Here is a 17,049-nt window from a genome sequence, read left to right as displayed (position 1 = left end):
ACATTCTCTGCTCCACATTTCACAATTCAGGAACCAGGCTTCTGAATGTTCACTCTCTGGGGGTCTTAGGAATGGGCTTAAGAAACATGGCTGCCCCCTCCACCCTTATCTTTTGTCTAGAAAGCCCCAAAACTCGGCCTCACCCTAAACCTTAGTAAAAATTGATGTGAAATAAGTCTTTTTAGGTAAGCATCTCTGATCTTGCCAAGACTAGGCAGCAATGAACACCTTGATATTTCATGGACAAAAAAGAGGGACTTGGTGAAATTGCTGGCTCCAGGCAGTAACAACAGTGCAGCCTGCACAATCTGTTCAAAAGAGACACTGTGGGCCATGGCTGAAAATCCCTGTGGTGAGGAGGAACTATATTGGAAGTTATGAGAAGGAAATGAGAAAATCAATGTGACAGTGAAAAAAATAATTACATACAACTCTCCCATATTTTAAAGAGGAGGGATTATAAAGAAGGATCCTCTTTGTTCTGAACAGAGCAATAGTGTGTGATGATTCAGTCATGAGAAGCTGAGGGAGTTAAATGGCTCCGTTTAGGGTAAAGATTTGGAGAGAAGGAGATTGTTCAGGAAGGGCAGGAGCTGATGCTTGTTTATCTCATGAGGCTCAGGGAAAGCAGGCAAGAGTGTCTAATGAAAGGAGTTTGATGAGGTTTTGCTGTGCAATGTGCCAGAGAACCTCTTCTTTGTTCCCCTGAAGATACCAATACAAGGTACCTTGAATGTTTTTGTAGTTAGATTTATCATTGGTTGAGAAGTGAGGGATGGATTTCAGCACCTCCTCTCAAAGTTGAGGAAAGACAAAATGTGGCCCTGGGTTCCCCAAAAATATCTGTCTTCAGTAAGGTAGCAAATTATTTCAGCAGAAGTTAAGTGGTTAAATATGGGTTTTACCTTCAGAGAAACAGAATAATTCTGAAGAAGCAGAGATAAGATTCAACATGTGCAGCAGGTGCTCCAGTCTTCTTCAGAGAAGTTTTTTAAAACATTGCATAGCTTTTGACAGGTGTCTGGTACTCCCCACTCTTGCCCAGTCCTTTCCACTCTGCCATGCCTTTTGATCAACTGACCCACTAGTCCTAAGAAGAGAAGATCTAGATTTCTCTGGTCCTTTTTTTCTTGGTAGTTGAATTTTTTAAATAAACATTTATTAACCTTCCCCTACCCTAGTGTCCATAGAATAAAAGAACTGACTGTTGTAGGATGAGGTGCAATGGCTGCTACAGAGACCAGTAAAACAGAGTGAGGATGTGAAGAAAACTGGGGTTGATGTTGACCCTGATGTGGGAACCCTAGCAGTTTCAGATGGCACAAAATATAAGGGGTGATTAAATGCTGTTTTTCAGGTACTTTCCATGAATCCTCCAGTAATCAGACTCATATTTTTCTCTCTGACTTGGAAGATACTTAGTATTTCTAGTTCTTCAATCTTTTAAGGTTCTACAATTTGTTTCTTGAAGGCTTGATGTTCAGTTTCTGTGGTCTGCTCAGAAGTTACTACAGGTCCATCTCTTTCGCAGCTTCTAAAATTTTGCTCATATTTTTTGTCTGATGTCCTTTTTTCTCTACTTTCTGATTTTTTCCCCTTTAAATCTTTTCTTCACTTTAGGAAGTTTTCTGGTGGGATCAAAAAAGCATTTGTAGAAGAGGGGATTCAAGATGGGAGAATAGAAGGACACAGAGCTCACCTCTGACAAATGCATCAAAAATACATCTATATATGGAACAATTCTCACAGAATACATACTGAACTCTGGCAGAAGATCTCATACAAGTAAAGCTACAAGACAAACCTCCACACAACTGGGTAGGAAGAAAAAAAAGAATTGGGATGGGCCTTGCACCCTGGGGAGGGAGCACTGAAAGAAAAGTGCGCTCACCCTGGTAAGCACCTTCACCAAAGGAGGGATCAGCTGGGATAGAAGGGGAGCTTCAGAGGCTTGGAGGAGAGTGTAGCAGCCACTTTGCAGCAGGCAGAACAGAGAGACTGACACAAAGGATATGTGCAATCCCCAGCCAGAGACATAAGCCTATTTGTGCATGCTGGGACTGAGTGCTGAGGCTCGAGCTTTAGAAGACATACCTGGGGAGATGACTGGGTTTGGATGCACAGAGACAGCTTAAGGAGGTTGGAGAGTGGTACAGGCTGAAACTGGGAGTGTGTGCAAAGGAGCCCAGGTCCGCCAGGGAAAGCCCCATTGTTGGCATGCACAAGGTGAGGGGCAGGACCGCACCATAGCAGCCTCCTTCTCAGCGGCTCACAGGGGATGGTCCTGCCATAAAAGCCCCATTGTTAATGTGCACTCATGAAGGGAGGAGTGGGACCCTGCCATAGAAGTCTCCTTCTGGCTTGCTTTGGAAGGGTGCAGTCACTGGTGGTTTCCCCCAAGCTGAGGCAGGGCTGATATCTGAGCCTATTCCCAGGGGTCACACAACTTTAGAAGCAGGGCTGAAATTTGAGCTGTGTCCCAGGTGGATTTGGTGGATTCATGCCATCAGTGCCTTTGTAAACTCACACATGCAGGACAACTGAGCAGAATACTGTTGCCCAGCTGGGACAGGTCTGGTGTTAATAGTAGGTGCGTGCATGAGGAAGCAGGGCTGGGGTCAGGGCTGACCTTATAGCCCATGGTAGATCCAGGTGTGCAACAATTTTTGACTATGGTGGGTCCTGGTGCCTGACTTCAGCAGATCTGCGCTGTTGGCCTTGTGAGCACAGTGCCTGAGGGACACCAGGGCAGACTGCCTGCATCCCCATGGCTGAGGGGCGCTCAAGGGCAGCACCAATGCCAGCATACATTAGGAGCCCACACAGTGGGTGACAGGTGACACCACAGAAGGCACTTCACAGTGGACATGTCCTGTGGAGGATTACTCAGTGGCTCCTCTTCTAGTAGGAATGCTTCAGTCCTGCTTACCTCACACAGCAGCTCAGAAATGGATCTGGGGACTTCTACTCACAACCAGGAAACAAACCTGGACCCTGGCAGGGCTGTGACAACCACAGAGCAAAAAGGAGGCCCCACTTAACATTCAGTGCAGGCTCTAGTCACCACAACACTGATTACACCCCCTATCAAAGGAATAGCAGCCAGCACACACAGAGGAAAGACATGGCAGCCATCCACACTAAAAACAGCCCTTGTGACAAAAATATCAGATGCATGCAGGCTACAGGGGGACGCTCCCACATATAAATAGCCCTTTGAGACCACAGTAGATAACTATTACTCCTAAATTCATAGTCAGAGAAATATAAGTAAAATGAAGAAGCAGAGGAACTACTGCCAATTAAAAGAACAAGAGAAATCCCCTGAAAGAACAATGAAACACACTTCTCCAGGCTACCAGATCCTGAGCTCAAAACGAAGATAATAAAAATACTGAAGGAATTAAGAAAGGCTATCAATAGAAATGCAGATCACTGTAACAAGGAACTAGAAACTATAAAGAGGAACCAATTAAAATTAGAAAACTCATTTGCCAAGACAAAAGCTGAGCTAAAGGCAATAAATAGCAGACTAAATAAGGCAGAAGAATGAATAAGTGATCTGGGAGATAGAATAATGGAAATCACCCAATCAGAACAGCAGACAGAAAAACAAATGGAAAAAAGAAAGAAGGCAATATAAGAGATCTATGAGATAATATAAAGAGTGCCAACCTACACATAATAGGGATCCCAGAAGGAGAAGAAAGAGAAAAGAGGATCAAAAATGTATTTGAAGAAATTATGGCTGAAAACTTCCCAAACCTCAAAGAAGGAAACCGATCTCCAGGTACAGGAAGCACAGAGGGTCCCAAACAGACCTACACCAAGACATATTACAATTAAAATAGTTAAAGATAAAGAGAAGATTTTGAAGGCAGCGGAGAAAAACAGAGTTAGTTACAAGGGAACCCTCATAAGGCTATCGGCTGATTTCTCTACAGAAACGTTGCAGGCCAGAAAAGAGTGGCAAGATATATTTAAAGTCCTGAGAGAGAGAAACCTGCAACCTAGTAAGACTCTACCCATACTCTACCCAGCAACACTATTCTATTTCTTTCATTTTGTATCAGTATGAGGTAATGGATGTTCACTAAACTTACTGTGATAATTGTTTCATGGTGTATGTAAGCCAAATCATTATGCTGTACACCTTAAAATTATACAGTGCTGTGTGTCAACTAAACTGGAAGAGAAAAGAAGGAATATTTGTCTTAACAGACACAAAATGTGCATGTGAGAGAAAATTTAAAATAAGACAATAATCCAATCTACAAATATGCAGATTTGAAAACCAAATATCAAGATAAAAATGTAAATTTTAATAAAGATGTTTTATGTCAGATAGACAAATTGTTCTGGTATTTTGGTTTTGCTCACATTTTGTCTTAGGCTGCATCTACACAAACTAGTTTAATCATGTTTATTCTTTAGTTTGTTCTTTTTATAGTTATTTGAGGTGTAAGGTTTGGTTGTTTGAGATTGTTCTTCTTTAATGTAGGTTTTTTCACTATAAATTTCCCTCTTAATACTGCTTTTGTGATATCCCATAAGTTTTAATATGTTGTATTTTTGTTTTCATTTGTCTCAAGATAGTTTTAAATTTCCCTTTTGGTTTTCTCTTTGATTCATTGGTTGTACAAAAGTGTATTGTTTAATTTTCATGTATTTATGGATCTTCCAGTTTTCTTTCCACTATTGATTTCTTTTTTGTTTTATTTTTTAATTAAAAAATGTTTATTATATACACTTTCATCATTTATGCTGTTGATTTCTAGTTTCATTCCATTGTGGTCAGAAAAGATACTTGGTATGATTTCAGTCATAAACTTGTTAAGACTTGTTTTGTGATCTAACATGTGATCCACTCTGGAGAATGTTGCATGGGTGCTTGAGAAGAACATATATTCTATTGTTGGGTTGAAAGTTCTGTGTGTGTGTGTTAGGTTCATTTGGTCTATGGTGTTATCTGAATCCATTATTTTTTGTTGATTGTCTAGTTGATCTATCTATTAGTAAAGCTGGGGTATTGAAGTCTCTTACTCTTACTGTATTGTTGTCTACTTCTCTCTTCAGTTTTGGCAATGTCTCTTTTATTTTTGGGGGGGTCATTAGATTTACTTACTTATTTGTTTTAATGGAAGGACTGGGGATTGAACCCAGAACCTCACGCATGCTAAGCATGCGGTCTACCATTGAGCTATATCCTTCCCCCTGGCAATGTCTGTTTTTACACATTTAAGTGCTCTGATGTGAGGTGCCTATATATTTATAGATGTTATGTCTTCCAGGTGTATTGATTCTTTTATCTTTATGTGATGTCCTTCGTTATCTCTTCTCACAGTTTTTGTCTTAAAATCTATTTTGTCTGATATATGTATAGCCACTCTGCTCCCTTTCCATTACCATTTGCATGGAATATCTTTTTCCATCCCTTTACTTTCACCTTTGTGTGTCCTTAAATCTAAAGTTGGCCTTCTATAGACAGCATATAGTTCAACCTTGTTTATCATTCCTTCAGCCACTGTATGTCTTTTGAGTTGAATTCATTTACATTTAAAGTAATTACTTATAAGGAATTATTTACTATTGTCATTTAAAAAAACTGTTTTCTGTTTGTCTTATAATTCTTTTGTCCCTCTTTCTCTGTCTTGCCATCTTCCATTGTGCTAAAGACTTAAATAGACATTTTTCCAAAGAAGACATACAGATGGCTAACAGGCACATGAAAAGATGCTCAACATCACTAACCATCAGCGAAATGCAAGATAAAACTACAATGAAATTTCACCTCACATTTACTAGGATGGTCATTATTTAAAATAACCAAAAAACAAATGTTGGCAAGGATGTGAAGAAATTGGTACTGTTGGTGGGAGTGCAAAATAATGCAGTCTCTATGGAAAACAGCATAGAGACTACTCAAAAAATTAAAAATAAAACAACCATATGTTACCTAAAAGAATTATAATCAGAATCTTTAAGAAATATTAGCAGTCTCATGTTCTTTGCAGTGCTATTCACAGTAGCTAAGATGTGAAAGCAACCTAAATGTCTATTTTTTTACAACAAAATGTGTAATGAGTTTAATAACATAATGCTTGCTGTAGAGAATTCTTACATACTCACTTGACTAAAACATACTATATTAATGCTGTACATTTTTACAAAAAAAGTTTCCAAATGAAAAAAAAGAATTAAACATTTATGAATGGAGTTAGTTGTAGTAAACAATTGAATGTGAGCGTTTGACTGCTCCTTGTGCCTTCAAAGTTCTGCAGAAAATTTTATCTTTTTTGTTGTCCATCCAAAATGACTGAATTATTAGATGCCAGACTCTGTGTCCATGGAGAATCTATTCCACTATCTCCTGCCATGTGTGATTTTCTGTTCCTTCCAAGTGACTGAGCTCATTTTGGATCTCCTGAGCCAACACAGGTGTATGTGAAGTGTTGAAAATTTCTAACTTTTGTGTGAACGATTTTCTCATTTCCTGATTCTGAGCACTCTGACTCCAGCTAGCTGGTTTCTTTCTTGTGTCACAAAGATAGTCTTGGAGAGTTTCAGCCTCAGAAGCATCTTTCCTTGTGCCATAGTAATCAAATATACTTCCATCGGCAGGTGCTGAGGCCTGTACACAGTTAGCTACACTGGGTTCCTCTTCATCATTAAAACCAGACTGGGTCCCTGAATTGAAGACACAGCTTTCAGCAGAGAGATTAGGGGTTTGGCTTTCACCTGGGTTAGTGAGCAACCCAGTGGGTTTGTAATGCTCATTTCCTTCAAGTACCTGAGGCTCAGATGCCTCTATGTATGTTGCTAGTGTACTCAGTCAGACATTTCAGTGACCTTTTGTTTTCCTGAATGATTCCACTTGCTTCCTCCTGTAAAGGGATACTGAAAGTGGCCAGGCAGCATTTTAATTAAGTCATCATTCTCAGAAAAGTCGTCCTCATCTAGATATAATGAACTGCAGGCCCCATCACCATCTTCCACTTAATTCTGATACAAGGCCTGGTTATCATCAGAAAGCCCTTCATTGTCTAAACTCTGCTTCCTGGACAAATGCCTTTCTCATTACACTTTCCTTTGAGTCTCTGTCTTGTCTCTCAGGTTGTCTCAAATGGTTTGCACCAATCGGGTAATTTAAAAGACCAAGATTTTGGAGTTGGCATATTGTTTTATCAATTAATCTATAAGCAGAGGATACTAGGTCTGAGGAAGAGGACCCTCATGATGGCAGGGCATGCTGTGTTTCTTTTGTCTCTTCTAGTGTGTCAAAGTGAGAATAACTTTTCCTTAAGACTTCAAGGATTGCCTCATTTTCTCCACCATACATATCATATCTCAACATGCTTTCCCTCAAGGAACAGCATTTACAATCATTTTGCAAAACACTACATTGAAAGTAATTTAAGAGGGAATCTCAAGTCATCGCTGATAGGTTTGACAATAGAGTTAGTCATACAAATGGATTCTGTTCTCAATTTATCATTACACTATTCAGCACATGGCTATTCGACTTCATTCTCAAAGATTCTTAAGGAATCCAAGGACCCTGACCTTTGGAAAGGCTTTCCCTTTGGTGCAATCTGACTGGGTTTCAGATCACTAGTCTTCTGGATGTTGTACCTTTTGGTATTGGGTTCCCTCAGTGAGACAAACCCTGGAAAAGATTACTAATTTGTTTTTGTAAAACAAATAAGAATCTGCACTGATGGATTCTCATCAAGTGGTTTCTGAACTACTGCTTCATTTGAGCTTTTAATTCTGGGGGTGGGCTGTGTAGCAGGAATATTGGGTTGTTTCTCCAGTCTAACGCTTCCTGGCTGCATCCCACTTACCTGACTCCTGGTTTTGTGTCTTTCCCTACGAGAATGGACCTACCTTCGAACTTTACAGACTGGCCTTGCTTTTTCTTAACTCACACTTTTGAAAGATATTTGTGCCTGACTGTCAACATATCAGTGGAAGTGCCCTGGCTGTTACATTTCTTCTGTTCTTCATATTTTTGCACTAGGACAGTAATGTTTGATTAAGTTGTCAACAGTCAGAATGGGATTGATTTGTTTGATTACCTCATGTCTCAAGGGATATTGTCCAAGTTATCTTCATCTCGGACAGGCCATTCCTCTGGTGGGAATTGAACAGAGAAACTGCTGTGCTATGTTCTGGACTTCTCCTTTCTGGATATACTGAGCCAGACAAGGCTAAAACCAAGCTTCTTGACTTTTTATCTGTCTTTTGTGTGTAGTAAAGTTTTTGTGCACTCACAGAAGTGATTCTTCTCAGACACTGAAACTGCTCAATTCTGTACCAAAGATTTGGATTCCCCAAGACCTTTCTGGCCTTTTCTAGTCACTTGTGCAGCAGCTGATAGTTCCAGTATACCCTGAGTGCACACATCAGGGAAACAGCAGCAAGACTGACAGTGGGAAATGGGGCTGCAGTTTCTTTGACTAACTCTGCACAGCTCTCCACATTCACCAGATATGTAGTGGAAGTTGGCATCCAGGGGCTTTCATTTGATAGGACTCTCTTATTTTCTTGGGGGGTTGTATTTGTGATGAAGTAAGTGTGAGGAGTAACTACGAAGTATCCAGTGTGAGAAATCTTCCTTTCTTTAATCAGAGTTCTCAGAGAGGTATAGAGACTATCTTGAGGTGGAATTGTAATGCTGGGGTAATATTTCATCAGATATTCCAAGAGTGACTCCTGTGTTACTACAACCTGAGTGGAATTCATATCTGATACAGCACAGCAAAGAACTTCATCCAAAGGTATGAACTGAGATTGAGCTATTGGATTCATTTGCACTGGAAAGACATCATCCACCTGTGACTCCTACCTGGCATGGTGATCAAAGGCAGGAGGCTGGGCAAATCTGGAGATGTGATCCTAAAAAAGCAGAGAGAAGATGCAGAGGTACACCATGTGGTTGGGCCCAAGAACCAAAGAGAGTCTCAAGGGCCAGAGATAGAGGAAGGGAGAGAAAGAGGAGGGGAGAGAAGGGTACTTAGAAAACAAAATATACCTTTCCCATGTGCATTCGCCACTAAGGGCTGGGGGTCATTACTGTCTGTCAGACTGAGTTTCAGAGCCCACTGAGAGTAGCCCAGCCAGGGTTCCTCAATTCTTGGCAAGACTTCAGGGAATTTCCGAACAATAGGAAGAGCAGAAAAGTATGAGAAAGGAAAGGAAAGCAGAAAATGGAAGACTTCCCTGATGATTCTGGCCTCCAGAACAGAGCATCCGATCAAGCCAGGGGGAGAAGGGAGTCAGCCCTGACGATCTGGCCTCCTGGGAGGGCCCGATCAAGCCAGGGGGAGACTCCTGTAGGGAGGAGGAGAAAGAGGGAGAAGCCCAAAGGGCTCCCCCAGAGTCCTAGCTATGTACAGGCCACCAAATGTTGTGGGACACAACACAGTGGCCCCTTGATGTGGTGACACGAAGGTTGGTGAAAGAATTTACCAGAGATAAAGTATGGGAATAGAAAAGGAGTTTATTAGGGTATGCTGTCATAGACAACAGTGGGCCACACAGATGAGAGGTGCCTGTGTGAGCCCTGGGGCAAAGAACAAGGGAAAAGTTTAGTAGCTATGCTGCTATAGACAACAGCAGGCCACACAGGTAAGGGGTGCCTGCGTGAGCACAACCTAAATGTCTATTGATGGATGAATGGATAAAGAAAAATGGTATACAAGGGAATAGTGTTCAACCTTGAAAAAGAAGCAAATTCTAATTAAACCTGAAAGCTTTTGCACAGCAAATAAAACCATCAACAAAATTAAAAGACAACCTACTGAATGGTGAAAAACATTTGAAAATGATATGACTAATAAGGGATTAAAATTCAACATGTGTAAACAGCTCATACAATTCAACATAAAAAAAACTCAATTATAAATGAGCAGAATGATTGAATAGATGCTTTTCCAAAGAAGATATGCAGATGGTCAACAGGCACATGAAAAGATACTCAACATCACTAATCATCAGAGAAATGCAAATCAAAACTACAATGAGATATCACTTCATACCTGTCAGATGGCTATCATGAAAAAGAAGACAACAAATGTCGGCATGGATGTGGAGGAAAGGGAACCCTTGTACACTGTTGGTGGGAATGTCAATTGGCACAGCCACCATGAAAAACAGTATGGAGATTTCTCAAAAAGCTGAAAATAGAACTACAATAAGACCCAGCAATTCCACTCTTGGGTATATATTCAAAAAAATCAAAAACTAATTTGGAAAGATATATGCACCCCAATGTTCATAGTAGAATTATTTACAATTTCCAAGATATGGAAGCAATATAAGTGTCCATCAACAGATGAATGAATAAAGAAATATGGAATTCTATGGAATTATAAAAAAGAATGAAATTTTGCCATTTGCAGCAACATGGATGGACTTGAAAGGTTTTATGCTAAGTAAAATAAGTCATAAAGATTAATAGTGAATGATATAACTTATATGTAGACTCTAAAAAGTACAACAAAGTAGTGAATATAACAAAAGAGAATATACTCATAGATATAGAGAACAAACTAGTGGTTACCAGTGGGCATAGGGAAAGGAGGAGGAATAAGGAGGAGGAATAAGAGGTACAAACTATTAGGTATAAAATAAATTACAAAGATATACTGTAAATATATACTTCAACAAAAAAGAAGGAAATCCTGCCATTTGTGACAACATGGATGAATCTTGAGGACATTTGCTATGTGAAATAAGCTAGTCACAGAAGGACAAATACTGCATGACTACACATATATGAGGTATGTAAAATAGTCAATCTCATAGAAGTAAAGAAAAGAATGGTGGCTACCAGAGGCTAGGGGGAGGCAGAAATGGGAAGTTGTTAATCAACATATATAAATTCAGTTATGCAAGATGAATAAGCTTTAGAGATGATGTACAACATTTGTGCCTATAGATAACAATACTGTATTGTACTATTAATCTGTTAAGAAGATAAATCTCATGTTGTTTTCATGCCAAAATGGATAAATAAAAATAATCATGTTTATTGTTTCATTTTTAAATAATCTCATGATTGACTAAGCCAGCTGAGCAACTTGACCAATGAGTCATTTTCTATCAGTCAATACAGTTTTTGATGTTTTCAATAGAAGAATTTTTTAAAACACTGATTATCCTGCCTTTTCACCAGGTCTAATTACTGATAATGATTTATCAGAGATAAGTTTATTACAAGAAACAAATCATAAGCTTACTACAATCTCTTTCAAAAGAATGTGTTCCCTTTAAGAAACTACACCAAGAAAAATCACCTCCCTCTTCTGAAGTTTTAAAATTTCTGCCTGATGATACTTTTGTTTTATGATGTTGAGTGTAAGTTTGCTGAATTTACCAGTTAAAAATTGTGTAGATAGAGTAGGATTTTATGATTAAGGTAGCAAATGTGAAAAAAAAGAAAATTATTTAATTTCCAATTACATACAGTTTTATAATAACATGTGTTTTGATGGCTGCTACTCCATAAGTGACATGAGTGAATTTAAGTCTAAATTTCCAATTTTTCTGGTCTGCCCATCTATACATATTAACTTTTATACTATTCGAGAAATTTTTTTGAAATATAGTTGATTTACAATATTGTGTTAGTTTCAGGTGTACAGCAAAGTGATTCAGAAATATATATATATTTTTTCAGATTATCTTCCATTATAGGTTATTACAAGATACTGAATATAGCTCTCTGTGTTATACAGTAAACTCTTGTTGTTTATCTATTTTATGTATAGTAGTTTGTATCTGTTAATCCCATACTCCTAATTTATCCCTCCCCCTCTCTTTCCCCTTTGATACCCATAAGTTTGTCTTCTGTCTGTGAGCCTGTTTCTGTTCTGTATATAGATTCATTTATATTATTTTTTAGATTCCACATATAAATAATATTTGTCTTTCTCTAAGTTACTTCATTCAGTATAATATTGGCTAGGTCCATCTATGTTGCTGCAAATGGCAATATTTCATTCTTTTTATGGTCGAGTAATATTCCATTGTGTATATATATATATACCACATATTCTTAAAGCAATCATCTGTTCATGGGCACTTGGATGGTTTCCATGTTTTGACTATTGTAAATAGTGCTGCTATGGACATTGAGGTGCATGTATCTTTTTGAATTAGAGTTTTTGTCTTTTCCAGATAGGCATAGGATTGCTGGATCATATAGTAGTTTTTTAGTTTTTTAAGGAACTTCCATACTCTTCAATAGTGGCTGCACCAATTTATATTCCCATCAACAGTGTACAAGAGTTCACTTTTCTCCAAATCCTCTCCAGCATTTATTTCTCATAGATTTTTTTGATGACGGCCATTCTGACTAGTGTGAAGTGATGCATCATTGTGGTTTTGATCTGCATTTCTCTAATAATTAGAGATGTTGAACATCTTTTTGTGGGCCTGTTGTCCATCTGGATGTCTTCTTTGGAGAAATGTAAATTTAGGTCTTCTGCCCATTTTTTGATTGGGTTGTTTGTTTTTTCAATATTGAGTTGTATGAGTTGTTTGTATATTTTGGATAGGAATCCCTTGTCAGTCAAATTGTTTGCAAATATTTTCTCTCTGTCTTTTCATTTCGTTGGTGGTTTCCTTTGTGATGCAAAAGCTTTTAAGTTTCATAACATCCCACTTGTTTATTTTTGCTTTTATTTCTTTTGCCTTGGGAGACTGATCTAAGAAAATATTGCTATGTTTTATATCTGAGAATGTTTTGCATATGTTCTCTTCTAGGAGTTTCATGGTGTCATTTCTTCTATTTAGATCTTTAAAATATTCTGAATTTATTTTTGCATATAGTGTGAGAACAGTGGCATAATTTCATTGATTTACATGTAGCTGTCCAGCTATCCCAACACCAGTTGTTGAAGAGATTGTCTTTTCTCCATTGTATACTCTTGCCTCTTTTGTCATAGATTAATTGACCAGAGGTGTGTAGGTTTATTTCTGGGCTCTCTATTCTGTTCCATTGATCTACATGTCTGTTTTTGTGCCAGTATCATGCTTTTTGAATTACTGTAGCTTTGTAGTATTGTCTGAAGTCTGTAAGGGTTATGCCTACAGCTTTTCCACATAGCTAGATTGAGTCCTCTCCCTGGGTCTGCCTGCCTGAGATTCAGTGCTCAGCTGTTGTGTGTCTTTGTGGTCTTGCCCAGTGTGTGCTTTAGATTGGGAAGTGCAGCAAGGCAGCAGCCACCAGCTACGGTTTCTGTCTGCCCTAATCGTTAGCAAACCAGCATGCACACACTCTTCACGAATAGATTATAGGCTGCTCTAGCCCATCTGTCTGTCCCACTGGTTTTCCCAACAGGCAAGGGGGCTCCCCAAGGTGAGGATTTGCCTATGTGCACCTTCTCTCCTTTACATATCCCTTCCTGTACAGGGGCGCTGATACAATCCTGATGCCTTTTTAAGTTTTTTCCATCCTTCCTGGTTATGTCGATATATTTCTTACAGCTTTGGTTGTACAATCTTCTGCTAGTTTCCAGTTGGTTTTCTGTGAGAATTGTTTTACATGTAGATGTATTTTTGATGTGTTTGTGGGGGGAGGTGAGCTCCAAGTCTTCCTATTCCACCATCTTGATTCCCCTCTCTATTTGAGAAACTTAATTACTGGTTTGTATAAAAGTATCCCATATAAAAACAGATACAACAGACTAAATTCAAATTTCAGAATCCAGTTCTAATCAACTATTGAAAGTACCTGTCAGTTTTTAGAGAGCACAGGACATGCCATGTTTTCTTAGATTTTGTGAAAAAAAAAATTGGTAGAGCATCTTGTACATATTAGATTATAATTGGGCCCAAATAGGCTACTGATTTTAAGATGATTAAGAAATCATTTGGTGATGTTATGAAAATAAAAACTCCATTGATATCACTTAGTCTTCAAAGTCCAATTTTCTTCTAAAGAAAGTAGATTGAAGTGTGATATTATAACAAGAAAACAATGTGCCTGCTTACATAAAAACTGATCTCACAATACTATCAAAGACAATAGTTAAAATTATTTTGGGGTGTGGCAAAAAATAGTAACAGTGAGTGGATAACAAGAGCCAACCTGGGACCATATAAATTCTCCCCTTCCACTAATTTTAAATGCCTAATTACACATTTATTTGTTAATGGTCTTCATGCGGATGGGATTTTCAAACTGTATCAGAGAATCACACCATCACAAATGGCACAGTTTATGAGCAAAAGCCCTATAAGGAATCCCTGCCTTCTCTCTCCATTCCAACCTTTGGCCTCAAAAAAGTTTTCATTGTGAATGCAATTTTCTATTTCCGTGCTGTAGTAGTCCCCAAGAATGAGTTCATCACCTACAGCTGTTAAATTTTACATTTTTTTTGCGGAGAAGGGGAGCCCATTGAGCACTTTGACAGGGAGCCCTATCTACAGTTGGTTCTCTTCTTTCCCATTTCTTGACACTGACCTAGTTAATGAATGAATTACTTAAAGGAACAAATAAAAACATGTTTTGATTATAGTTTTTATATAGGTACAGCCATACCTGATAAATCCCCTCAGATAATATTACCAGATTAAGTCAATTTTACTTTCTGAGAGTACACTCACATAGCATCTCTACTTCAGTTGTACGTGTTTGTGTTTGAACCCAAAGCATTTGAGTATTTGCATTTAACAGTATCACAACTGTTATTCCCTTTGCCCATTTCTCTGTGTTAAGTAAAGCCACTAGCAGTGACCTCCAAAATGTCCACCACAGAACAGAAGTATAAGAGAAGTAAAAGTTGTTCTCAGTAAATCTTGCCAAATAGCATTCAAGACGAATAATTTATCAACCTGCCTCACCTGAATAGACACGGTGCCTGATAAATGTAGTGCCTAAACTGCCTAGCACGTATAAGCTGTGTTCATATAGGTGTTTATCCATAGGCTTAGCTTCCCTTCCCCAATTTATACTAGAAAGGGCTGACAGGCACCCACTGATGTAAATTAATATATTTTTAATCCTAAGAAAAACTCCTGATAATCATCTCAGAGAAAGAATAAATGATATGACTACTAGAACTGACAGAACAATATCTGACTTTTCCCAAGAAAAGTTGTAATTAGAACTCCAGGGTTTGTTTTTGGAAGAAGTCAATCTCAATCACCATTGGTAGATTTGTCCTTCTGTAGGCAATTACAGAAACTAGAGTTGGGACAGACATCAGGTCTTGATATGAGATTCCATCCTGTGATTGTATATAGATGATTCCTAAATCCAACTTGAAGTTTCATAATGTAAATATGGCTCCATTTTCATATCCTGCATTTACATATGTCCATTAAATAATTTTCCAAAATTATCTAAGGAACACCAATTTGCCCAAATACAGTTACTCTAAAAATTCACAACTTCCTTCAATAGGCTTAAAACTACAAACACATAGTCTGTTGTCCTTACTAACTAGTATATTCAAATCTAAACATGGTGCGAAATTTAGTCTGTTGTATTTTCTTCAGTTTATTTATGTAGCCATACCATGTTGCAGGGTTCTAGCAAAATAATCCCACTGCTTGTACTGTATTAAGTTTGCCTAAGCCGGTAAACCAGAAAGATCACATTAAATTTATTTTGGATATACAGACAAAGCTTCAGTTTTCCACACAAATTAGCAAAAGAGGTGCTTATAAAACTGCAATTTAAAAAAACTATATTGTATATCTTCTTTCCCTTTTCTCTGTTCTTTTTAGGAAGACACAGACAAAATATAAGTAAGCTATTGTCTAATTCAGATTCCACTCATTTTTAATTTTTGGAATTCTGTCAAGAGCCAGGCATGATGTTCAAAGTCTGCAATATTTCTCTTTATAGTGTTTAAAAATAAAAGAAATGTTTTCAACTAACATCTAGCATTTTATACCACCTTTTAAATACACAAATATTTCACATATTAAGTGTAAGTTTATATTTTTATATTAAAATGAATCTGAGGTCCTTAATTGGCTTCAACTTTGATTATATCAAATTACTGGTAGTACTTGAAATGATTTAAATGGCATTTCAAAGAGGTCTTCCATGATCTCAACTTTTCAGTAACTGAAGATGGCTTTCCAGTTGGTTTGAATAATGAATTAATATTAATTTTCTTTGGATAATCTCGTGAGTGATCAAAACACAAAGTCTGGAGCCAGAGTGTCTGGGGGGTAAACCCTGGCTTGCCATCTATTAATTCAGTGACTTCATAAGCAAGTGACAACACTTCTGTGCTTCAACTTCCTCATCTGTGAAAACTGGAAAAATAACAATAGCATCTAGTTTACAAAATTGCCACTATTACATGAATTAATATTTTAAAGTGCTTGACACATAGTAATCATTATATACATTTAAAAATTAATAACTAAAATCCACTTACTAGGTTTGCTTTAATTTCTCTTAGACTTGCATAAAATTAAGTCAACAATTCTTACCTGTACCCACTCCTTAAGTTTTTAAGTAGTCCTTACAATATGGCATGGTTATGGTTTTAGGGATGACCTAGTTCATTGCTAAGTATTCATTTATGTATTAAATTTCATGTTTATTTAGAAAAAAACCAAATTAGCACATTTAAAAGGTGAACTAAAGCACATTAGCACATTAAAGAAGGGGGTGGGGCAGGTGAAACCCAAGTTTGTGTGCTAAGGAAGATCACCCAGAGGCACCACTGTGAATGGGGAGCTGGGAAATGTAGGCAACCTCAAATCTTCATGTCTCATTAAGAGAATGGTCTCCTGTAACATGCGGCCAGGAGAACCCTACTTTCACTGTACCCTGCTTTCAGGAAGCTGACCCAGCTTGTGAGCACTATGGGTTCCTAAGGTTGTGGTCATGTGTATGCTACCATCACGTGGACTACAGTTAGGCAGCAGGCCCAGACGTACTAGTCATGTCAGCACCATAAGCTCTTGAACTCTGAGCTCATGTAGTCTCCCTGGACATATTGACAATATGATCATGTTGTAGATCCAGCTCTTCAACTCACTAGAGCAAAGTGGACTCCTAAACCTTGCCCATCA

The 17,049-nt window shown here is 38.1% G+C and overlaps 1 pseudogene; it reads right to left on the bottom strand.

Moving 5' to 3' along the window:
* Positions 1-6,197: 6,197 nt before the first annotated feature.
* Positions 6,198-8,823, bottom strand: LOC102545030 (storkhead-box protein 1 pseudogene; annotated as a pseudogene).
* Positions 8,824-17,049: the final 8,226 nt, after the last annotated feature.

Source organism: Vicugna pacos, chromosome X (assembly GCF_048564905.1).
Source record: "Vicugna pacos chromosome X, VicPac4, whole genome shotgun sequence".
Lineage (NCBI taxonomy): Eukaryota > Metazoa > Chordata > Mammalia > Artiodactyla > Camelidae > Vicugna > Vicugna pacos.
The sequence above is the reverse complement of the archived record's forward strand: the minus strand, read 5'-3'. Positions and strand labels throughout refer to the sequence as shown.